This window comes from Antedon mediterranea, chromosome 4 (assembly GCF_964355755.1).
Source record: "Antedon mediterranea chromosome 4, ecAntMedi1.1, whole genome shotgun sequence".
NCBI lineage: Eukaryota > Metazoa > Echinodermata > Crinoidea > Comatulida > Antedonidae > Antedon > Antedon mediterranea.
Window position 1 is genome coordinate 18,733,243 of NC_092673.1, and position 24,785 is coordinate 18,758,027.

At 33.0% G+C, this 24,785-nt stretch overlaps 1 protein-coding gene across 1 annotated transcript in view; it reads left to right on the forward strand.

Annotated features, from left to right (window-relative positions):
• The window catches only part of LOC140047652 (uncharacterized), a 64,611-nt gene that overhangs the window by 24,822 nt on the left and 15,004 nt on the right, over positions 1–24,785 (forward strand). The gene's annotated exons all lie outside the window — the stretch shown is intronic.

Sequence of the window (24,785 nt, forward strand, 5' to 3'; positions counted from 1 at the left end):
TTCTGTTAAGATTGATGTTTTTTATTCAGTCTCTGTGTCATTAAAAGCTAGCCCGAACTGTCATTGGGATCACCGTTTGTCCAACCTGTGTGAGCTCATTGTTTGACCGGTAGCGTCCCCTTGAAATTGGCGCGTAGTGATGGCGTCATCTGAAAGGGGGCTAGCTGGAACCGAAGACATTCTACAACGAAGTCAATTACATGGCGATCATGATGATAACTCGATTGCTAATCATGGTGGTGCTGATGAAGATGATGACACCCAATTTGATCATCATGATTCCACTGGAAAAGGTCCAAATGATGTATTGATTAATGAACTTCTGTGCTTTATAGTCAATAACATGGGTAGTATGACATTTGATCGGTTACATGCTATTTGTATGGCCAATTTTCCAAATGATGACATAAAGAAGGCCAAGGAGATGTTATGCGTCTGTGTAGGTGATCCTGAAAATGCGATTCATAAACCTCGACGCAAAGCTGATGGTATACTAAATGATGTGTTGGGCTATCTCATCCAATGTGACCTGTCTAAATTGCCTATTTTTGCTGCAGCAAACCTTAATAAAATACCGGTTGTGCCTGTGGATGCTATTGATGCCCCATTGATTTTCAGAGAACTACAAAGGTTGAGGACAGAATTCCATTGTGTTAAGGCCGACATAGCCTACGCTACTAACCAGCGATGTAAACTTGCTCAACAAGTGAGGGATGTTATGGATTCCCACAAAAAGTTAGCTGATCGTGATTTGCAACCTATTACAAACACTGTAAGTAACAAACTGTTTTCTAACGTAGTAGCAACCAATACCGGCCCAGTTGCTAATAGTAAGAACAGCAACTCCGCTTCGGTAACACAGTTTGTGAAATCAGCTACCGTACCAGTATTGAAGAGGGGAATTACCCGTCCAGAAGTAAACAAACATGACGTAATGACTCATGCGCGTAGGCAAGCTCCGCCTTCCAGTGATCCGGACGCTCGTGATTGGATGGATTGTGATGACGGCTTTCAGTACCCAAGACGAAAACGCAAACGGGGTAATTTCAAGCGTGGAACCGGTGTTGATATTGCTTTAAAAGGTAGGGATCCCCCACCTTACAAGATGTATGTAGGAAACCTGAGTCCTGATACTAAAGCGGACGAAATAAAATCGTATCTAAAAAGAGTAAAGAAAATTGACGTTACTGTGGAAGTGTTGCCTAGTAAGCGTTCTGACTATACTTCGTTTATGGTTGAATGCGGTTTTGCACATAAGAACTGTATTAATGAAGCGGAGCTCTGGCCTCAATCTGCTATAATCAGACGGTATTATGAACCGATAAGGCAAACAATACATCATGATGGATAGTGAATCTAAAATTAATTGTAGTAAACTGAAATGTGTTTCTTTTAACTGTAGGTCATTTAAATCTCGCAAAAACGAAATTTATGATCTTTGCATGAGTAATGATATTATTGCCATTCAGGAGCATTGGCTGCTTGATGACGAGTTACCTATATTAAAATCATTACATGAAGAGTTTGATTGTTTTGGGATATCGTCTGTTAAGAGTTCCGATGGCTTACTTGAAGGACGCCCCTATGGAGGCATTGCCATATTTTATAGAAAATGTTTGCACGACTACATCAAAACAGTTAATTACAACGACAATAGGATTATTGGTTTGGAACTAGGAAGTGGTAATGATATTACACTCCTTATCAATGTATATCTTCCTTATGAGTGCGATGAGCACTTCGCTGAATTTGTTGACTACCTGGGTACAATTCAATCTATAATTAGTGATTTCCATGGTGATAAACTTATTGTATGTGGTGATTTTAATGCTGATCACAAAAAAAGATTTGGTGCTGAATTGTTAAATTTTACATCCGAGTGCGACTTAATTTTAACTGATTTAAATCTATTAGGACAGCACTCTGATAACTTTACTTATATCAGTGATGCTTTTGCTACAACGAGTTGGCTTGATCATGTCCTGTCTACCAACGGAGCTAATGCTCGGATAAAAGAGCTTTCCATACGTTATGACATGATCGGTTCGGATCATTTTCCACTTTGCTTTGTTTATGATTTTTCTTTTGAAATTGAACATGAAAAAGATGACCAAAAGAATTATACAAGCAATATAAATTGGCAGAAGGTTACTCATCAGGAAATTTACAACTATCAGGAGCGTACTGAATTGCTGCTTAATGATGTTGTTATTCCTCCTTCAGTATGTTCATGCAATGATGTAAATTGTGGTGACACTAAACATTTTGATGATATTGATACTTTGTATAATAATATAATTTCTTGTCTTAATCAAGCTGCTAATCATTCATTTGTTTCGCATGAAAGTAAATCTTTTAACGTTGTTCCCGGTTGGAACGACTATGTTTCGGAAGCTCATGATATAGCTAGGGAAGCTTTCTTGTTGTGGAAATGTAATGGGAAACCTAGACATGGTCCTTTATTTGATACCATGAAAGTTGCTAGATCTCGTTTTAAACTGACTCTTCGGAACTGCAGACAGAATGAAGAGCAACTTCGAGCTGATAAGATTGCGAACTCTTATATTAATAACGATTTTAACAGTTTTTGGAATAACGTAAAGCGTATGAACAACTCATCTTCTGGTTCATCTAACATTATTAATGATGTTAGAGGGGATAATAATATATGTAAAACATGGGCTGATCATTATGAGAAGCTTTTCAATTGTGTTAACAATGATACTCATAGAATTTATGTTGAAAGACATCTTAATGAAATTAATGTATCTGCTTTTGATGATAAAATTTGTACTGATAGTAATATATTGGATAGTATAAATAAGCTCAATAGTGGTAAATCCCCTGGGTTTGACGGGCTTAGTGCAGAGCATTTGAAGTATGCTTCAAAACATGTTATTACTTTACTTAGTTTATGTTTTAATGCTATGTGTATCCACGGCCATGTCACTGATGAAATGGTACGAGTTGTACTGGTGCCTATAATTAAGAGTAAATCTGGTGACATTACGAGTATGGATAATTATAGGCCTATAGCTCTTTCTTCTGTTGTATCTAAGATATTTGAAACATTGTTAATCAATTATTGTGGAGATACCCTTAAGTCAGGGGATCACCAGTTTGCTTTTAAAAGTCAACACTCAACGGATACTTGTATCTTTGTTTTTAAGCAGATAGTAGATTACTATAATAGGAATGGGAGCCCCGTATTTACTTGTTTTCTCGACGCGAGTAAAGCGTTCGACCGAGTCAATCACTGGTCACTGTACAGGCAATTAATTATGAGAGAAACAAACATTATTGCTATTAGACTTCTAAAATCTTGGTATGAGAATCAACGATTTTTTGTTAGATGGGGTAACTCTATGTCTTCAGGTTTTAAAGTTACCAATGGCGTTAGACAGGGTGGTGTTATGTCTCCTCTGTTATACAATGTTTACATTGACAATTTAAACAGTATGCTTAGTGATTGTAATTTTGGTTGTGAGCTCAATAATACAAAGTTCAACAACTTAAGTTATGCAGATGACATGGTCTTACTTGCGCCCTCTTTAGATGCCCTCCAAAAGATGGTTAACATATGTGAGGATTTTGCTAATGACTTTGATGTATTATATAATTCAAAAAAATCAATTTGCATGTGTTTTTGCCCTAGGAAAAGAAAACTGAATGGTAATTATGTTACTGTTCTATGTGGTAAAGAACTAAATTACGTTCAATCCACTACCTACCTTGGTTGTGTTATCAGCAATGATACTAGGGACGAACTGGATATTAAAAGGCAATATCGATCATTATGTATTAGAGGTAACTCTCTTTGTAGAAAATTTAGTAAATGCTCAACAGATGTTAAGATTACTTTGTTTAAGTCATACTGTATTAGTATGTATTGTGCGGCCTTATGGTGCGATTTTAATGTAAAAACTATAAAGTCATTACAGGTCTGTTATAATAACGCACTTAGAAAGATTTTAAGACGCTCAAGGAGCTGTAGTGCTAGTGCTATGTTTGTTGATAACCATGTTCCCTCTTTCTATGAGTACATTCGGAAATCAATTTTTTGTTTCAAAACAAAAATTGAAAAAAGCTGTAATACTTTAATTACATGTGTTTTTTCTCGTATTCTAAAAGATTCAAAGTTGCATAGAAAATGGACAGAACTTTTGTATATTTAATCTCATGTATACTTTTACGTGTGTTAACTAGTATCAGTAAAGCCATAATATGTGTTGTTTTTGTAAACTTTATGTGTTTCATATGGACAGTTTGTCTGAAATAAAGTTGAATTGAATTGATACCTCAGTGTATGTCGTGTGATATCACAATGCAGATTGTACACTAATAGTTGAATGAGCAGCCGTTTATTTGTCAATGTAATGTTAGCGTGTCATACCTCAGTGTATGTATTGTAATACCACAATGCAGGTTGTACACTAATAGTTGAATGAGCAGCCGTTTATTTGTCAATGTAATGTTAGCGTGTCATACCTCAGTGTATGTATTGTAATACCACAATGCAGGTAGTACACTAATAGTTGAATGAGCAGCCGTTATTTGTTAATGTAATGTCAGCGTGTCATACCTCAGTGTATGTATTGTAATACCACAATGCAGGTTGTACACTAATAGTTGAATGAGCAGCCGTTATTCGTTAATGTAATCTCAGCGTGTCATACCTCAGTGTATGTATTGTAATACCACAATGCAGGTACACTATAGTTAAATGAGCAACCGTTTATTTGTCAATGTAATGTTAGCGTGTCATACCTCAGTGTATGTATTGTAATACCACAATGCAGGTAGTACACTATAGTTAAATGAGCAACCGTTTATTTGTCAATGTAATGTTAGCGTGTCATACCTCAGTGTATGTATTGTAATACCACAATGCAGGTTGTACACTAATAGTTGAATGATCAGCCGTTTATTTGTCAATGTAGTGTTAGGGTGTCATACCTCAGTGTTTGTATTGTAATATCACAATGCAGGTTGTACACTAATAGTTGAATGATCAACCGTTTATTTGTCAATGTAACGTTAGCGTGTCATACCTCAGTGTATGCATAATACCACAATGCAGGTAGTATGCTATAGTCTATCTTGTATGAGCAGCTATTTATTTGTCAATGTAGTGTTAGGGTGTCATACCTCAGTGTTTGTATTGTAATATCACAATGCAGGTTGTACACTAATAGTTGAATGATCAACCGTTTATTTGTCAATGTAACGTTAGCGTGTCATACCTCAGTGTATGCATAATACCACAATGCAGGTAGTATGCTATAGTCTATCTTGTATGAGCAGCCATTTATTTGTCAATGTAGTGTTAGGGTGTCATACCTCAGTGTATGTATTGTAATACCACAATGCAGGTAGTATGCTATAGTCTATCTTGTATGAGCAGCCATTTATTTGTCAATGTAGTGTTAGGGTGTCATACCTCAGTGTATGTATTGTAATATCACAATGCAAGTAGTATGCTATAGTCTATCTTGTATGAGTAGCCATTTATTTGTCAAATGTAGTGTTAGGGTGTCATACCTCAGTGTATGCATAATACCACAATGCAGGTAGTATGCTATAGTCTATCTTGTATGAGCAGCCATTTATTTGTCAATGTAGTGTTAGCGTGTCATACCTCAGTGTATGCATAATACCACAATGCAGGTAGTATGCTATAGTCTATCTTGTATGAGCAGCCATTTATTTGTCAATGTAGTGTTAGGGTGTCGTAGCTCAGTGTATGTACAGATACAGTATTACTACTATACATATTTTATGCGATTATTTCTGACATGACAAGATTAAAGCTTTGCTTAATACTGTTTTTTTTTTATTGGTTTCCATTTTATATTAATTTAGTATTTGTTTTTTTAAATGAAATTAAATAACATTAGCTATGTATGTGTTTAATCGCCCTTAACATTATTTGGGAAATTGTTTTTAAATGAAAACAAACTACCGGCATAAAACGATAATGCAATTAAGAAGTCATTTTTTGTTTACAACTTCAAAATTTCAATTTAGTATAAATGACCCACCATTTGTACCTATCTAGTGAGTAGCTCAACATTTAAATGACCCACCCTTTGTACCTATTTCATAGTGAGTAGCTCAACATTTAAAAGTTTATTTGGTTTAGATGCAGTTTATTTATTTGTTGTACATTACAGTGATGAAATATTATAATATAAAATGTGAATAAGATGATTTATTTTTGTATAAAGAACATTGTAATAATAAATATACAGTAATTTATATTTTGATTCATTTTATCAGTCATTGTGTTTTGTGTGTATAGCAATATAAAGGATTACTTGTGTTATAAATTGTCTGCTACATTAATTTTGTAACTGTAAAATACAGTCAACTCTCCCAACCCAAAACATTCATGAAAACTCTTAACAAGAATATTTTAAAGACCAGAATTCCTTTCATTCTTTTATAAAATGCTTTTAAGAAATCATACTTTTTAGCTTTGATCAAGTGTGTTTGGCTTCTATAGAGAGCTCTATATCTTAATTGATATAATAGGTGTTACATTTGTCTTATTTTCAGCATTGAAGCTGCTTTTTGTTTTATCTACCATAGAACAAAAATATAAAAGAAATTAATTCAATTTTTCTTTTCTAATAAAATGCGTAAAAAGAATTAAAAAAATAAAATATAAAACTGGATATTATTCTTTATACAAATTTGTAAGGAAGGATTTAATTGGAAGAGGAAGAAGAGAAATGTAGTCCTAATAAAACTTATAGCAATATAATATTTTATCCATTTTACCATGGAGAAATATGATATTAATTATTAACCGGAGTTTTTATGTTACCGCGATGTGGCCAATCGGGCCAATTACAGTAAATCATGGTAAATGTATTTTTTTTTTTTTTAACTCTTGCGTTTTATATAAACATTGATTGCGCCCTCAATAAAGTTTAATTTCAACAACATACCACACAAACAAACTTTGACAACATGTATCTGAATAAAAAAAAGTAAGTAGGGCCTATTTATCTTATTATGGACTTAAAAGCCAACGGAATTCTTTAGAATGGCAGATAATATTCATTGATAGGCATTATTAAACCTATCTTACTCATATTATGTTGGACTTGTAATGTATTGTATTCATGATCATGTAGAATAATGATACAGCGCCCTCTATCCGATGTGGATTCATGTATTTGTTGGTGAATAAAGCACTCCAGTACACACGGCAAAACGAGGTGTCCATTGTATTTATTTTCGTTAATGAATCACATAATATTAAACATAATATCGGACATTGCATGGTGTCAGAAGTGCAGGAACTGTGAAGTAAGTACTGGTGACCACAAATATGGCGGAATTAACAGGAATTCCAATACCTACGATAGATTGGAAGGCACAGAATTTGCCGGAGGCACTAAGAAAGTTCAAGCGCACAGTGACGCTGATCTTCGAGGGCCCACTGGCTGACAAGCCAGACAAAACCAAACTACGCTACCTCCTACTTTGGGTAGGCGAAACGGGACGTGACATTAAAGATTCTTGGAACCTGGCAGATGGGGACGAAACTCTGGATAAGCATTGGGAGAAATTTGAAGCATATGTCACCCCAAAATCAAACTTCCGGGTAGCACGATTTCAACTCCGAGCAATAAAACAGAAGGAAGGAGAAGCTATTGACAGTTTCATCACAAAAGCCAAAATCATACTGGCAGACTGCGATTATACAAACAAGGAGGAACAGCTGCTAGACTGTATCATAGCCGGGGTTCACAATGAAACCACCAGAAGGAAACTCATCGCAAAGGACAAGAACATGACGGTAGACCAAGCCCTGACCATGATCCGAGCACATGAGTGTACAACCCGTCAAATGAACGACATTCAAGAAGCCCAGTCCATGAAAAGCCAAGAGCAAACGGTCCACGAAATGAGATTCAAGAGGCATTATGAGAGACCACAAAAGCATGGACAATCGTTCCGAAATACAAACTCACACGGTAAGAATTTTCAAGCTGCTGAACCAATATACAATCACAACAAACATCCATCGCAGAGGTTTACCACTACAGGGAACCATAACAAATGTGGGCGGTGTGGTTATAACAACCACAAGGATGGTGTCAGGTGTCCCGCAATTGATGCGCAATGCAACTCATGCAACCGCAAGGGACATTTCAGCCGGGCGTGCAGAACAAAGGGCATAGAGAAACAGATGAAGGAACTCAGAGTGGAAAGCGACGAAGACGGCGACAATTGCGACCTGTTTGAAATGACAGAAATAACAATATCGGAATTAGAACGAGAGAGGGCCGCAAAAGGTTGGTTCCAGGAATGCCTGGTACAACATGGGTTTCCAGTATCCTTTAAAATAGATACTGGCTCTGAAGCCAATGTAATCTCATCTGATGTAATGTCTTTAATTGATGCTGAATTTCAGCGAAAATTGATAAAGAAACAGGATAGGTTAAAGGGATTTGGTGGCAAAATAGTCAAACCAATGGGCCAAATTCAAATGCTTTTGAAAACTAAAGTATCAAAAGCAAATGTTGAGCAGATGCTAACATTCCAAATTATAAAGGGGCCTTGTTCGCCCATACTTAGTTTAGACTCATGTGAACAACTAGGCATAATTAAGCGGGTGGAATCCATTGAGAAAGAACAAGTAAATTATAATGCCAAAATCAAGTCACTACTAGAGGCAAACAAAGATTTGTTTGAAGGGTTGGGCTGTCTTAAGAACTGTGAATTCGACATTAAGGTAGACAAGTCTATACAGCCCAAGCAACTCCCACCACGTCAAATACCGCACAGAATCAAAGATAAAGTTAAAGAGGAGTTAGAAAGAATGACCAAACTCGGGGTAATAGAGCGTGTTACTGAGCCCACAGAGTGGGTCAGCCAAATCACATCTGTTGCGAAGAAGAACGGTAAAGTTCGAATATGTTTAGATCCTAGAGAATTGAATAAAGCCATATTAAGACAACATTACCCAATGAAAACCGTGGAAGAGGTTGCCGCTACAATGCCAAACGCTAAAATCTTCTCAAAACTTGATGCCACATCAGGCTATTGGCAGCTCAAACTAACAAAAAAGGCGTCACTACTAACGTGTTTCAACACTCCTTGGGGCCGGTATAAATTTAACAGAGCCCCATTCGGAATAAACTCCATTGCGGAAGAATGGCAACGGGCAATGATAGAAGGTTTTGAAGGAGTACCTGTTAATATAATAGTCGATGATTTCTTAATTACTGCAAAAGATACCGAGCAACATTTCGAACGGCTCAAAGAGTTCTTAGACCGTGTGAGACAGACAGGCCTAAAATTAAATCGAGATAAGTCAGAAATCAACCGAAGCGAAGTAGAATATGTGGGGCATCTAATCACCAGCGAAGGTTTAAAACCAAATCCAGAACGAATTAGAGCCTTGAGAGACATGCCGAAGCCTGTAGATAAAGCGCAGCTCCAAACATTCTTAGGAATGATGACATATTTGGCAAAGTTTCTCCCTAACATGTCCAAAATGAGCGAGCCGCTCAGACTACTTCTTAAAAAGGGGAACGAATTTGATTGGAGTACTGCCCAAGAGCGAGCGTACAATGAGTTAATCATAGCTGCTACCACGGCTCCAGTGCTAAGGTATTACGATCCGACACTACCGATCACACTTGCCACAGATGCGAGCAACCACGGTTATGGGGCAGTCATCATGCAAATGAACCAACCAGTCGCATATGGTTCCAGGTGTTTAAATTCGGCCGAATTAAATTATGCACCAGTCGAGAAGGAGATTAACGCTATTGTATTTGGGTGCAATAAATTCCACCACTACGTATATGGTAGCACAGTGGTTGTAGAAACCGACCATAAGCCCTTAATTGGCATATTTGACAAGCCACTACACAAACTGAGCCCAAGAATTCAAAGAATGAGAATGGCACTATTAAGATACGACCTGAAACTAAAATGGGTGCCCGGTAAAGACAATGTAATCGCAGATACATTAAGTAGAGCAACCCTTAACGATAAACCAAAAGACAAAGAAGAAGACACGCCGTTAGTGTTAAGCATAATCTCGCAACTACCCATCTCTGATGAAAAGCTACAACAAGTCAAACTAATGACCAATAACGACGAAACACTCGCACAAGTAAAGACATTAATTCAAGGTGGTTGGCCGGAACACATTAAAACCCTAGCCAATGACTCGCCAGCAAGGCCATATTTTAAATACAGGAACGACCTCTCATGCTGCGATGATGTCATATTTAAAAATAATCAAATAGTTATTCCAAGAAAAATGCAAAAAGAGATGCTAAAAAAGCTACATGCAAGCCACCAGGGTATGGTAAAATCTAAATCAAGGGCTAAAGGGATAATGTTCTGGCCAGGAATGAACGCCCAAATAGAAGAAATCGTCTCACAGTGCGAAACATGCATGGAGATAAAACCACAAAGGCCAAAAGAGCCGATGATTCCACACGAGTTGCCAGATGCACCCTGGATTAAAATAGGAACAGATTTGTTTGAGATTCAGGGAAGGAACTATCTGATACTAACAGACTATTATTCGAAATTCCCTGAGATCATAGAAATACCAGATAAGACTGCAAGCTCAGTAATCAAAGCTACATTGGACGTCTTTGCAAGACAAGGTGGACCACAAATTATCATTAGTGATAACGGTCCATGTTACTCGAGTGAAGAATACTCGAACATGATGAAAGAATGGGGCATTAAGCATATTACAATCAGTCCAACCCACTCTCAATCCAATGGTCAAGCCGAAAACACTGTTAAAACTGTAAAAAACATAATCAAGAAGTGCACTAAATCGAACGAATTGAGAAATACACCATTGGATGGAACATACGGATACAGTCCAAGCCAGCTACTAAATGGAAGACCTTTAAGGTCAAAGCTCCCCACTAAACCCGGACTGCTAAGACCACAATACATACCAAACGTATACAAGCAACTATGTGCTAGACAGGACAAACAAAAGTACTATTATGATCAACATGCATCTAAGCCCATACCACCATTGAATGAAGGACAGAAGGTTAGATTTCAAAATGGAAACAAATGGGAGTATGGTACCATGACTAAGAGTCTTGAACAACCACGTAGTATGTTGGTAGAAAGCAGCAGAGGAAGAAAATTCAAAAGAAATAGCAAGCACATTTCTCCAACAAAAGAAAAAAGTGAACCGTTAGATAGCAGTAAGATTAGTAGTGATGTTGAGGATGAGCCTACTGAAGGCCCAAATACCACTGAGGTCACACCACACCAACACAGTATAAAAACACATAATCAGAAGTATGACTCTGTGCCAGCGCGATCTAATGTAGTAATAACAAGGAGTGGGCGTGAGTCCAAGCCAGCTAAAAGACTAGATATATAAGTAAAGCGCATTGAGAAAGCAAGTAGAAAGTAGTATCTTAAGTAGCGATTGTTAAAATGTAAATAAAAGAAAATGCCACAATGCAATAACTCATATTGAACATCTTTTCAAAATGTCAGTTTATCACAAACTACTGTATGTACAAACTAATTTAAAAAAAAAAATAAATAAATATATTAAAAAGGGGCATGTAATGTATTGTATTCATGATCATGTAGAATAATGATACAGCGCCCTCTATCCGATGTGGATTCATGTATTTGTTGGTGAATAGTACACACGGCAAAACGAGGTGTCCATTGTATTTATTTTCGTTAATGAATCACATAATATTAAACATAATATCGGACATTGCAGACTAGGCCTAGCCTAGATGATCTATCTTATCTAGGCTAGCCTACTAGGGCCAGCCTAGGCCTAGTCCCTATCTCTATAGTACTACAGTAGGGCTAGGCCTAGCTAGGCTACTCTAGGAGGAGAGGGCATAGCATGTAGAAGTTAGATATGGCTAGGCCTAGTAAGACTACAGATTAGTGGAGTAGGAGGCCTAAGGTGTGCTATGGTCTATTATTAGGCTAGAAGGCCTGCTTTACAGGAAGACCAAGCCGGCGCGGCACTGATCCACAACTACTGCATTTGAAATCGGTCACGTTTCTAATCAGTTGCATATGGCATGCCAAATGTGCCTTATGTATATTTTCTTTTGCTTATTCCTCCCAGGGTCATACCGTATGCGCGATATGATTCTAACAAGACAATGATGATTAGGTTTAAAAAAGGTGGTAAAAACCAAAGGCTTCCATTGATACACTAAAGAGACGTAAAAAAATGAATTAATAAAAAATGCAATATATATGTTATGTACCTACTATATCTTTTATTATTGTTCTGAAAAAATGATAAAATAATGATATACATTCCATAATTTTATAAATGAACATATTTCACATTTTCTGTAGGAAATTTAACTAAAAATATTGGAATCTAATAACCAGGCCATTGGGTGTTTATATTGTTAAGTTGTAATAAATTGCAGTTGATGAAGTAATTGTTAACAATAACTAAATATGAATATCAATCAATATGTTATTACAAAATAAACAAAAAAATCATTACAAGAATGTACTAAAGATTTAAAAATAAATCACTTTGGGAATTGACAATTTAATAATTATCGTCAAATTGACCTATTAATATTTGTTCACATTTTAATATTTCCTTTTCTCTTCATGTCAAGCAATTTCTGTTTTTTTCTTCATTACGTCTGTCTAATGAGTGAGTTCTCTCCTTTCAATTAGTTTAGTATGTCTTGAGATATTTGGGTAGTCTACAGGTAGGTTCTAGAATGTGTTTTGACATAATGTTAGTAAAAAGATAAATATATTGCCACATAAGGCGTTTCATACATATAATGCTAATTGATCGATCATCGAAAAAAAACGCAGTAGTTTCCAAACAAAAATTGAAACGCTATCCGGTGGACTAACATAAAAAAGAGAATATAAACTACAGACTTGGGGTAAGTCATCTAATATTTGGGCAACTAATCTTTGTTATGGATGATTTTACCAATGTACAGAAACAATTTTATTGCATTAAGTATTTTTTCCTATAGTTTAAAATGTATGTACAGTATAGTGATTCATTTGTTCATGAATGAAAGAGTTGGTGTCAGTTTATTTCAAAATGGTAGCTAAATCAATGTCGATGACCTATTAAATATAGTACACCCTTCCTCCCCTGAAATTGACGATTAACAAGTATATACTTATTTAAACTTTACAATCAGTTGTGTTAATAATTAATGCATTTTATTTTGGCCAAAACCCGAATAGCGAAAGCTGATTTGTTTTGGTCTTTTTTGTCATAATTGTTTATGAAGTTTTTATATTATTTTATTATTATGTTATGAGAGTGACAAATAAAGTATTTACACAAATATATATATTTTGGCCTTATGTGTACAATATAAATGTTAAAAAAAGATATTCAAAGTTTACTTTCAAGTCGCTAGCATTACAAAGAATCTACAATTTCTTTTTAAAGAATTGTAGCCAATTTTAAAAAAATGTCCTAAATAGGATAGTTTTTGCAGTTTAAAAATGTAATGTTGTTTACTACACTAACATGAAGGAAATAAAAAAGATTACATTATTTATTTCCTCCATGATATCATAGTGTGCCTTGCTTTTGTGTGTACACTCTTTTATTGACTTAACCTTGACTGGACAATATCCAGATGCCAATTGTGTAGTAAAATGATTTCATATGCTCTAGTTAACATGTTCTTTACAAAAGGTTGTTCTTTGTTAATATGAAGTATATAGAAACTACTTATAATAATATAAGTTGACAACTTATATTTTCTGTTATTTTCTAGTATGCAAGACTGACTCTCAAAGTCATGTGACACACGGAACGCTGTAAACAGGGTGTTGGCACTTAGCATAACAATAAACACCTTTGACGATGGACCAGGGATTGGAGGAATATTCAGACATGAACATACAAGGGTAAGTTATGGTTACCAATACCACCAACTCTTTATGAATTTATTGTTAGTGACTGTGTGTGTTTTTATTTCATTACAGTAATTTGACGTTTTAAGCTCTTTGTCATTTGAAGGTTACAAATAAACAGTACAGTTAAACAACACAAGACACATAAATTTTGCTTGATCTAATCCAGCAGAAGTATGTAGTGTGAGAACAAAGATTACAATTTTCATCTTCATTCAGTAACACCAGCATACAGATGCAAGTTAATTGTCGTAGCCTTTAATGTTTCTGCTGTCTGATGGGATTATATTTTATACATGCTGTATGTATGAAACACATACAGTAATATTGAAATATAAAATGTTTCTGCTGGAATAGCTTGTCAGTATGTATACACTTTCACCAGTTTTATGTTCAACAGTCTGATAATACTGAAGTTTCCATTCCATTTGTATATACAGTAAGCGGTTCAGGGAAGATTCGGCCCTGAGACGATTCGGCCCGGGACTATTCGGCCCACTTTTAGTGGGACGTTTCGGCCCACTTTGGGCCAAAACGTAGACCAAATTCATATTCATTTTTTGGGGTATTTATCAAGTTTTTAAAGGTGTTTAACAATCCGTATTTTATTAATATTGACAATGTTGATATAATATATATAATAAATTACTAAAAAAACGTAATTTTATATTCAATTTATTACTTCGAAAACCTTGTTTATTTCGTGCATTCGCCAAGCGGCCAACAGAGGGCGTAACTTGTTTACATCGTTCACATGACTAAAAAATGATCATTTTCCCAGGGCCGAATAGTCTCAGGGCCGAATCGTCCCGTTACCCAGTAAGCAATTGATTATTATCAGTATTGTCCTTGTACCACACAGTGACTGTGACACAAACAATTGGTATTTTTTGCATTGCATTGTTTTGAATACAACACACATATTAGGAATTAATGATGATTCGCACTAGTTTCTTTTATTTCCTGAAAATTATTTGTAAAGCTCTGTCTACACCACCATATATGGACATGATGAGGTCATATCACTACCCTATTTGAGAACATAACAATTTCTTTGTCAAGTTTGATATTGTAGACAGAGCTGTGGTTTGTCTAACAAAAGCTATGCATTTAATAACCTCAGGCTACAGAGTTGGAGATATGAACATTTAATAACCTCAGGCTACAGAGTTGGAGATATGAACATTTAATAACCTCAGGCTACAGAGTTGGAGATATGAACATTTAAAATCAGACAAGATAGTATCAGACAATTTGATAGCTATAAAGATGTATTATTCCCCATTTAAAAATAATAATTCATTTTTTTTGTTGAATGCCATTTTAATGTCCCATAATAGGTATCCACTTTGACCAAAAGTTTAATTGAAAACATTTTTTTACCTGAAAAAAATGGTAATTTAAAGCAAAAATTAATCAATTTGGCTGCCAGCCAATGGTTTTTGTGTAAAGTGAAAACGTTATTTCTTTTCTTTTTTTTTTCTACAGAAGTGATTAACTTTATTAAAACTACAAAATAACCCGCTATTCAAAGTCTGATTTAATTAATCTTCATTTTTCATGTTTTTGGGTGACAATCTTTAAACAAATATTTTAACAAAATGACATTGTTGTGAGTATCAGTAGCTGTATCTCAATGTACAAATATAATAAGCAAAAGCTAAATTCAAACAACAAAGTAAAACAGCCAGCATCAGAAACATCTATATTATGGTATATTACTTCAATAGGAATTTAGATAGTTTAGATAGAAATACAGATAGTTTACATACCAGGAAAGATTAAATGTTTACCTTTTATATTTTCAGAAGAGAATGTGTAGGCTTTTATACTAGAAGCTATCGGCATTAATAATTGTTAAATGAAGACACTGTATTTTGAAAATGGAAAGGTAGGTTTTTTAATTGTATTATTTCAAATCAAACAGATTAACCTTCAATTAATTTATAGTTTAAATGAAAAAGAAAACACTTTAAGATATTATTTTGAGAAACTTTTCAAATACAAACATAAATATTACAATTAAAGGGCCCATTTTCATCAAATATTTATTATTGAATGAAAGAAAGAAAAAATAAATGTTTACGTTGAGTTGAGTTGAAATATAATGATGATAATATTATTTTCATCAATCGTCATTTTCATAAAATAATGTAACACTTCATTATAATCTTTTATAATCATTTTAACAGGAACAAATTAGAAGAAGCTTTGCACAGGAATGATTTGCAAACAGTTAAACACATTTGTAGAACACAGCCAGATCTTGTGAAATCTATCAATGAGGTATTAAAAATATATTTTCATAATATTAACAAAAAGAAATTCTTTTCATTGAAATTTAAAATTGTTTACTACATTATTTAGCTGTAATTTTTGCTGCTGTTTATATTGACAGAAAACCAATTTCACATAATGTCTGTTGTCAGTATTTATAAACTATATTATTTTGATTCCTTTCCAGGATGGGAACACTCCACTACATGTATATCTGAGTAAAGTAATTCCTACCTTAGATATACTTACTTGTCTTTTAAATCATAATGTGTCTGCAGCAACATTGCAAAATAAGGTAATCCACATGGATTTGCTAGTGTAGTAGGCTACCATTCTCTGCAGTAAACCATTCTATTTATCAATAATGACAAATATGATTTTTTACTACATTATTTAGCTGTAATTTTTGCTGCTGTTTATATTGACAGAAAACCAATTTCACATAATGTATGTTGTCAGTATTTATAAACTTTATTATTTTTATTCCTTTCCAGGATGGGAACACTCCATTACATGTATATCTTAGTAAAGTAAATCCTACCTTAGATATACTTACTTGTCTTTTAAATCATAATGCGTCTGCAGCAACATTGCAAAATAAGGTAATCCACAGGGATTTGCTAGTGTAGTAGGCTACCATTCTCTGCAGTAAACCATTCTATTTATCAATAATGACAAATATGATTTTTTACTACATTATTTAGCTGTAATTTTTGCGGTTGTTTATATTGACAGAAAACCAATTTCACATAATGTCTGTTGTCAGTATTTATAAACTTTATTATTTTTATTCCTTTCCAGGATGGGAACACTCCATTACATGTATATCTGAGTAAAGTAAATCCTACCTTAGATATACTTACTTGTCTTTTAAATCATAATGCATCTGCACCAACATTGCAAAATAAGGTAATCCACAGGGATTTGCTAGTGTAGTAGGCAACCATTCTCTGCTGTAAACCATTCTATTTGTTTATCAATAATGACAAATATCATTTTTTTCTACATTATTTAGCTGTAATTTTGGCTGCTGTTTATATTGACAGAAAACCAATTTCACATAATGTCTGTTGTCAGTATTTATAAACTTTATTATTTTGATTCCTTTCCAGGATGGGAACACTCCACTACATGTATATCTGAGTAAAGTAATTCCTACCTTAGATATACTTACTTGTCTTTTAAATCATAATGTGTCTGCAGCAACATTGCAAAATAAGGTAATCCACATGGATTTGCTAGTGTAGTAGGCTACCATTCTCTGCAGTAAACCATTCTATTTATCAATAATGACAAATATGATTTTTTACTACATTATTTAGCTGTAATTTTTGCTGCTGTTTATATTGACAGAAAACCAATTTCACATAATGTATGTTGTCAGTATTTATAAACTTTATTATTTTTATTCCTTTCCAGGATGGGAACACTCCATTACATGTATATCTTAGTAAAGTAAATCCTACCTTAGATATACTTACTTGTCTTTTAAATCATAATGCGTCTGCAGCAACATTGCAAAATAAGGTAATCCACAGGGATTTGCTAGTGTAGTAGGCTACCATTCTCTGCAGTAAACCATTCTATTTATCAATAATGACAAATATGATTTTTTACTACATTATTTAGCTGTAATTTTTGCGGTTGTTTATATTGACAGAAAACCAATTTCACATAATGTCTGTTGTCAGTATTTATAAACTTTATTATTTTTATTCCTTTCCAGGATGGGAACACTCCATTACATGTATATCTGAGTAAAGTAAATCCTACCTTAGATATACTTACTTGTCTTTTAAATCATAATGCATCTGCACCAACATTGCAAAATAAGGTAATCCACAGGGATTTGCTAGTGTAGTAGGCAACCATTCTCTGCTGTAAACCATTCTATTTGTTTATCAATAATGACAAATATCATTTTTTTCTACATTATTTAGCTGTAATTTTGGCTGCTGTTTATATTGACAGAAAACCAATTTCACATAATGTCTGTTGTCAGTATTTATAAACTTTATTATTTTTATTCCTTTCCAGGATGGGAACACTCCATTACATGTATATCTGAGTAAAGTAAATCCTACCTTAGATATACTTACTTGTCTTTTAAATCATAATGTGTCTGCAGCAACATTGCAAAATAAGGTAATCCACATGGATTTGCTAGTGTAGTAGGCTACCATTCTCTGCAGTAAACCATTCTATTTATCAATAATGACAAATATGATTTTTTACTACATTATTTAGCTGTAATTTTGGCTGCTGTTTATATTGACAGAAAACCAATTTCACATAATGTATGTTGTCAGTATTTATAAACTTTATTATTTTTATTCCTTTCCAGGATGGGAACACTCCATTACATGTATATCTGAGTAAAGTAAATCCTACCTTAGATATAGTGACTTGTCTTTTAAAGCATAATGTATCTGCAGCAACATTGCAAAATAAGGTAATCCACAGGGATTTGCTAGTGTAATAGGCTACCATTCTCTGCAGTAAACCATTCTATTTATCAATAATGACAAATATGATTTTTTACTACATTATTTAGCTGTAATTATTGCTGTTTTTTATATTTACAGATAAACAATTTCACATAATGTCTGTTGTCAGTATTTATAAACTTTATTATTTTTATTCCTTTCCAGGATGGGGACACTCCATTACATGTACATCTGAGTAAAGTAAATCCTACCTTAGATATACTTACTTGTCTTTTAAATCATAATGCGTCTGCAGCAACATTGCAAAATAAGGTAATCCACAGGGATTTGCTAGTGTAGTAGGCTACCATTCTCTGCAGTAAACCATTCTATTTATCAATAATGACAAATATGATTTTTTACTACATTATTTAGCTGTAATTTTTGCTGTTGTTTATATTGACAGAAAACCAATTTCACATAATGTCTGTTGTCAGTATTTATAAACTTTATTATTTTTATTCCTTTCCAGGATGGGGACACTCCATTACATGAGTATCTAAGTACAGTAAATCCTACCTTAGATATAGTGACTTGTCTCTTAAAGCATAATGGATCTGCAGTAACATTGCAAAATAAGGTAATCCACAGGTATTACCTAGTGTAGTAAGCAACCATTCTCTGCAGTAAACCATTCTATTTGTTTATCAATAAGAACAAATAGGATTTTTACCACATTATTTAGCTGTAATTATTGCTGTTTTTTATATTTACAGATAAACAATTTCACATAATGTCTGTTGTCAGTATTTATAAACTTCATGATTATGATTATTAGTATATTGGAAATTGACTATACTATAGTTATGTGCTTAAACCATTTGAAACAAACTAAATTGCTCAGAAAGCAAATGACCCCCAGCCAAAAGTAATCTTTGTTCCCGCTTTTGATTTATTTCTGGTTCCACTCCTGGGTACCCTGATTTCAGTTCCATTTTTAATTTGTCATCAAAAAGAGCAATTATATATAATGTTTATTTCTGGTTCCGCTCCTGGGTACCCTGATTTCAGTTCCATTTTTAATTTGTCATCAAAAAGAGCAATTATATATAATGTTTATTTCTGGTTCCGCTCCTGGGTACCCTGATTTCAGTTCCATTTTGAATTTGTCATCAAAAAGAGCAATTATATATAATGTTTATTTCTGGTTCCACTCCTGATTTAAAGTATACAGTTATCCATCAAATCAAACATATATCTTTTTTCTTAATGAACAAAAAAAATCTACTTGTAATTTTTTATATTCAGGTGAATTAGTATAATTTTGTTTAAATATTTTTTACCATAAAATAAATATATATTGCTCATATGTAGCTGTAAAGATAACAACAATTGAAAATGGTCTAATTAATTATAAATATGAAATAAAATTGGACAACTACAGTATGTTGACAAATAATAAAATAGCAAACAAATATGTTTGTGTTATTGTTAACAAAATTAATAGAATCTGATTTTAATAAAAAAGAATTAGTAATTGTTAATAACCTGCTCCCTCCCTTACCTTCCAAAAAAAATACTTCTGTCAGTATATCCAGCTAATTACAGTTTGAATATGGCCTTAAAGAGATCCTTTTCCAGATTTCTTTTTTGCAAACATTTTGCCACAAATGGAAGAGAAATGTAAATAATGTTTAGTTCATAGTGGTTTCCAAAATCTAAAAATGTTTGAGCAATGCAATTGGAAAAAGAAATTTAACATGAAATTATTCTTTTCAAACAGTGCCGTATCTTATCTTATGACTTTTTGGAAAAAATGATTCTATAAAGTTGCCAGTTAAAATGTTATATACTAGTAAGTGCCCACAGATGGTTCTCGAATACATGAACTTTGGTAAATAACTGAAATTGTCTAAGTCGCACTGTATACAAAGCAAATAAATACAGATATGATGGAATTTATGTATTCAAATATAATTGTCATCCTGAGAATTACCTTAATTTTGTTTATTGCATGGTATTGTTCACCAAATTCCTATCTTGGTACATTTGATGATAGGATGGTATAAGGCTTCATGATATGATATGATTTTCATCGAGGCCAATGGTTTAAAATAAATTTTTTATCGTTAATATCTAACTTAGCTTAATTATGATATTGGTTTCATTGGGTGTTAAAAATCAGTACTGAAAGTATGTACCAACTTTCTCTACCATTGAGTATAAATTCTAGAAGTTGCACTTAATTTACTAAAATTTCCTATTACCTAAATTTATATATAAATTCATTAAACTTCTTATTGGCCTCATATTTTTAATGCTGAACATTTGTTTGTACAATTTTATGAAATATGTATTTTATTAATGTTCAAATTTTGTGTTTGATATTGTACAGTAAGTAGATTTAATGATTAATAACTTACATTAAGTAAATAGGCTAACAATCACTAGATCTGATCCATGGTAAGATATAGTGACGTAGTGTCTCATTCAGCATGGGGCACCAGTAGCATTGCAAAATAAGGTAAATGTACAGGGATTTGCTAGTGTAAAGTGCTGAAGTAAAGCATTCAATGAGAGAAAAAAGTAAGCACATTAACAAAAATCAAATTTGATTAAAACAAACCAAATAAAAAAATAACTAAATAGTTATATATGATTTATGATAACTGATTTAAAGTGTACAGTTTCCTATCACATAACATAAATATTTAATTTTCTTAATTTTTATATATTCAGTTATTAATGAACAATTATTGACAATGGTCTACTTAATTGTAAATATGAAATAAAATGTGACAACTACTATTAAAACAACTAATAAAAATTAATAGAATCTGATTTTAATAAAAAATGATTATTAATTAATAATGTGCTCCTTCCCTTATCTTACAAAAAAATGCTTCTGTCAGTCTATCCAGCTAATTATGAACATGGCCTTAAAGAAATCCTTTTCCAACCTAGGATCTTTTTGTGCAAACATTTTGCCACAAAATGAAGAGAAATGTAAACAATGTTTTGTTAGTTTTCAAAATCTAAATTGTTTGAGTAATGCAATTTAAAAAAGAAAGGTAATACGAAATTATTCTTTTCAAACTGAATGCTTTTAAGAAAAGTTCCGTCTCTTATCTTGTGACCTTTTCGGAAAAATGATTTCTCGTTAAAATATAATATACTAATACTAGTAAGTGCTCACAGATGCTTCTCGAATACATGAACTTTGGTAAATAACTGAAAATTGCATTGTACACAAGGCAAATATATACAGATATGATGGAATTTATGTATTCAAATATAATTGTCATCCTGAGAATTACCTTAATTTTGTTTATTATATGGTATTGTTCACCAAATTCCTGTCTTGGTACATTTGGTGATGGGATGGTATAAGGCTTCATGATATGATATGATCTTCATCGAGGCAAATGATAAATTTGTTTTGATCGTCAATATAGTACACTGGTTTTCATTAGGTGTTAAAAAATAGTACCAAAAGTATGTACCAACTTTCTCTTCCATTGTGTAAAAATTCTAGAAGTTGCACTTAATTTACTGAAATTTCCCATTACCTAAATTTATATGTAAATTCATTTAACTGCTTATAATGGCCTCATACATGATGTTTAACATCTAAACATTTGTTTGTACAATTTTATAAAATATGTATTAAATTATTAATGTTCAAATTTTGTGATTGATATTGTACAGTAAGTAGATTTTAATGATTACTTACATTAAGTACTTACATTAAGGCTAACAATCACTAGATCTGATTCATGGTAAGATATTCTATTTTGTTCTCATTTATCAATAGTCGACAATTATGATTATTTACCACATTATTTAGCAGTAATTTTTTGCTATGGTTTGGGTTGACAAAAAAAACCCAATTTCACATAATGTTTGTTGTCAGTATTACACCAGCAACATTGAAAAGAAGGTAATGTACAGGGATTATACAGGGATATTTCATTTGTATCTGGATAGTATCCAAATATTATTTGCTTTGAAAGTTTATAGTAAAACTATTTGTTGTTATGGCTCAAACATTTTAACACATCTACCTACTGTTCCAAAGTAAACTTTTATTAAATTTATCTCTCTCTCTCTCTCTCCTCCATCTTTCAATGTTGAAGGCGGTAGACTATAAACGGCAGCGCTTAAGTTTTGGTTTGGATACAGGAGTTGGCGCACTGTACAAATTGATGTCATTTATTGGCAAATAGTAATTTCTATTCACGTCCTTATTTACAACCAATGTTAAAAAATAGTAAATCTATGTATTATCACGTGATGCTCTTTCATCCAATCTCTAGATGGTAAATGTTTGAGCCATGATATAATACTGTATGTATGTGATGCATAATTAAAGTGTGTTATATTGTATATCAATAATTTCTCAAAACTACTAATAACTAAACCCATTTTTTTAATAGGATGGAAATACACCTGTCTCTCTTTTAGAAAGTAACAGGCTGATAAGTGACCAAAGAAAAACTGAAATTTTAAACTTCTTAGAAGGTAAGTGAAGTTTTAATTATTCAAATTCTAGGATCAACTAGTTTCATTGCAAACGATAAAAATTTTACTTCTCGTCCCAAGTGAAGAAGAATGTCCAGATAAAAAAAATTAACATTTATGATATATCATTCACAGGTTTATTATAGATTAAATAATTCAGTGGGATAGTAGTATACATGGAAGTTGTGATATGTTGCAAGATGTAAAAACCTAATTTTTTATGATTTGAAAATTGCAAATAAATTAGAAAAAATATTTTGCCATTAATACGATAAAAATAACACAAAAACGCAAACTTTAAAATTCCTTTGAAATAAAAATATTAAATAAATCATTTTTCAAATCAAATCAATCTCTTTATTCAATACATCAAAACAATACACATAACAAAAATAAAGAGATTTTAATGATGATGATGATTTTAAGATGAAAGGGACCTCCAATAAACCTCAAGGGGCTTTTGATATTAGGCTTTACTTTAAACTAGTTACAATAATCGGACGGGGGACATGCATTGTTAAGGAATATTTGAACTTTATTAATTGCATGTAAATGTAGATTTTTTTTTTTTAATGTAATCTATTTTATATATAATGCTATGTACAATTGGTATTCGTATTCAAGGCAAACAATTTACGATAGGAGGCGATAAATATTGAATATAAAAATCTAATCTTGTTAAATCCCAGTTTTTGTTTCCACAATGGATGAATTTCCTTCACACATTTTAAAGCCTGCTTAAGAATACTATTTTTCTGTATGTAAAATTAAACATAATGCGTAATGTATTTTACCTTCACTCTTACAATTGTATTATCTTATACCAGGGGTGGATCTAGTCATTTTTATTTGAACTTTATTAAGTGCATATAAATGTAAATGTAGATTATAATTTTTTTTTTAGATTGCCGATGTGGACCAAACAATTTTTTTTTTCTAGACGCCCGGAAATAGCATCTGAAGCGTTTTGGCCGTTCGATTCTTTTAGCTCATTTTCCTGTAAAATCGTTGTATGTAAATGGGTGGCGCGTCAATAACATTTAAAAGAATATACGACCCCCTCACCCCCCCCCCCCCCTAATTTTCCCCTGTATGTAACTTTCCAAGCAAATAGCACAATGCAAAGCAATACGGAGCAGTTAAATTATTGAAAAATTGAGCTTCAGAAAACAATAATACTATTAGTACACACAGAATAATAGAATATTATACAGATATTGCCTGCTTTGAGGTAAAATATAAGATTTGACCTCCCTGAGGGAATGATATTTTGTTCAAGGGAATAATACATTTCCAAAAGCGCATAGTGCTGAGGGAAATATATTCTATCGAACTAGATATCATTCCCCGCGGGATGTCAAATCTTACATTTTACCGATATAAAAGGCGATATCTGTTATATTATATAGCCAACAACAAGTTAAATATTTACTGGGTCGGGTAGCTAGGCCTCCTTTATGTAATAAGCCTGCCTAGTTAGGCGTTGCATTCACCTTATCTTGCGAAGAATAATATACAGATAATTACTAATTAATGATTCCTTGGCAATAAAATATTCACTTAGGCCTAGGTTGTTTAAATTAACAGAAGAATTTCCATCAATAAGCCTACATTAATAGTAATTGAAGAATTTTATGAAGAACTCTA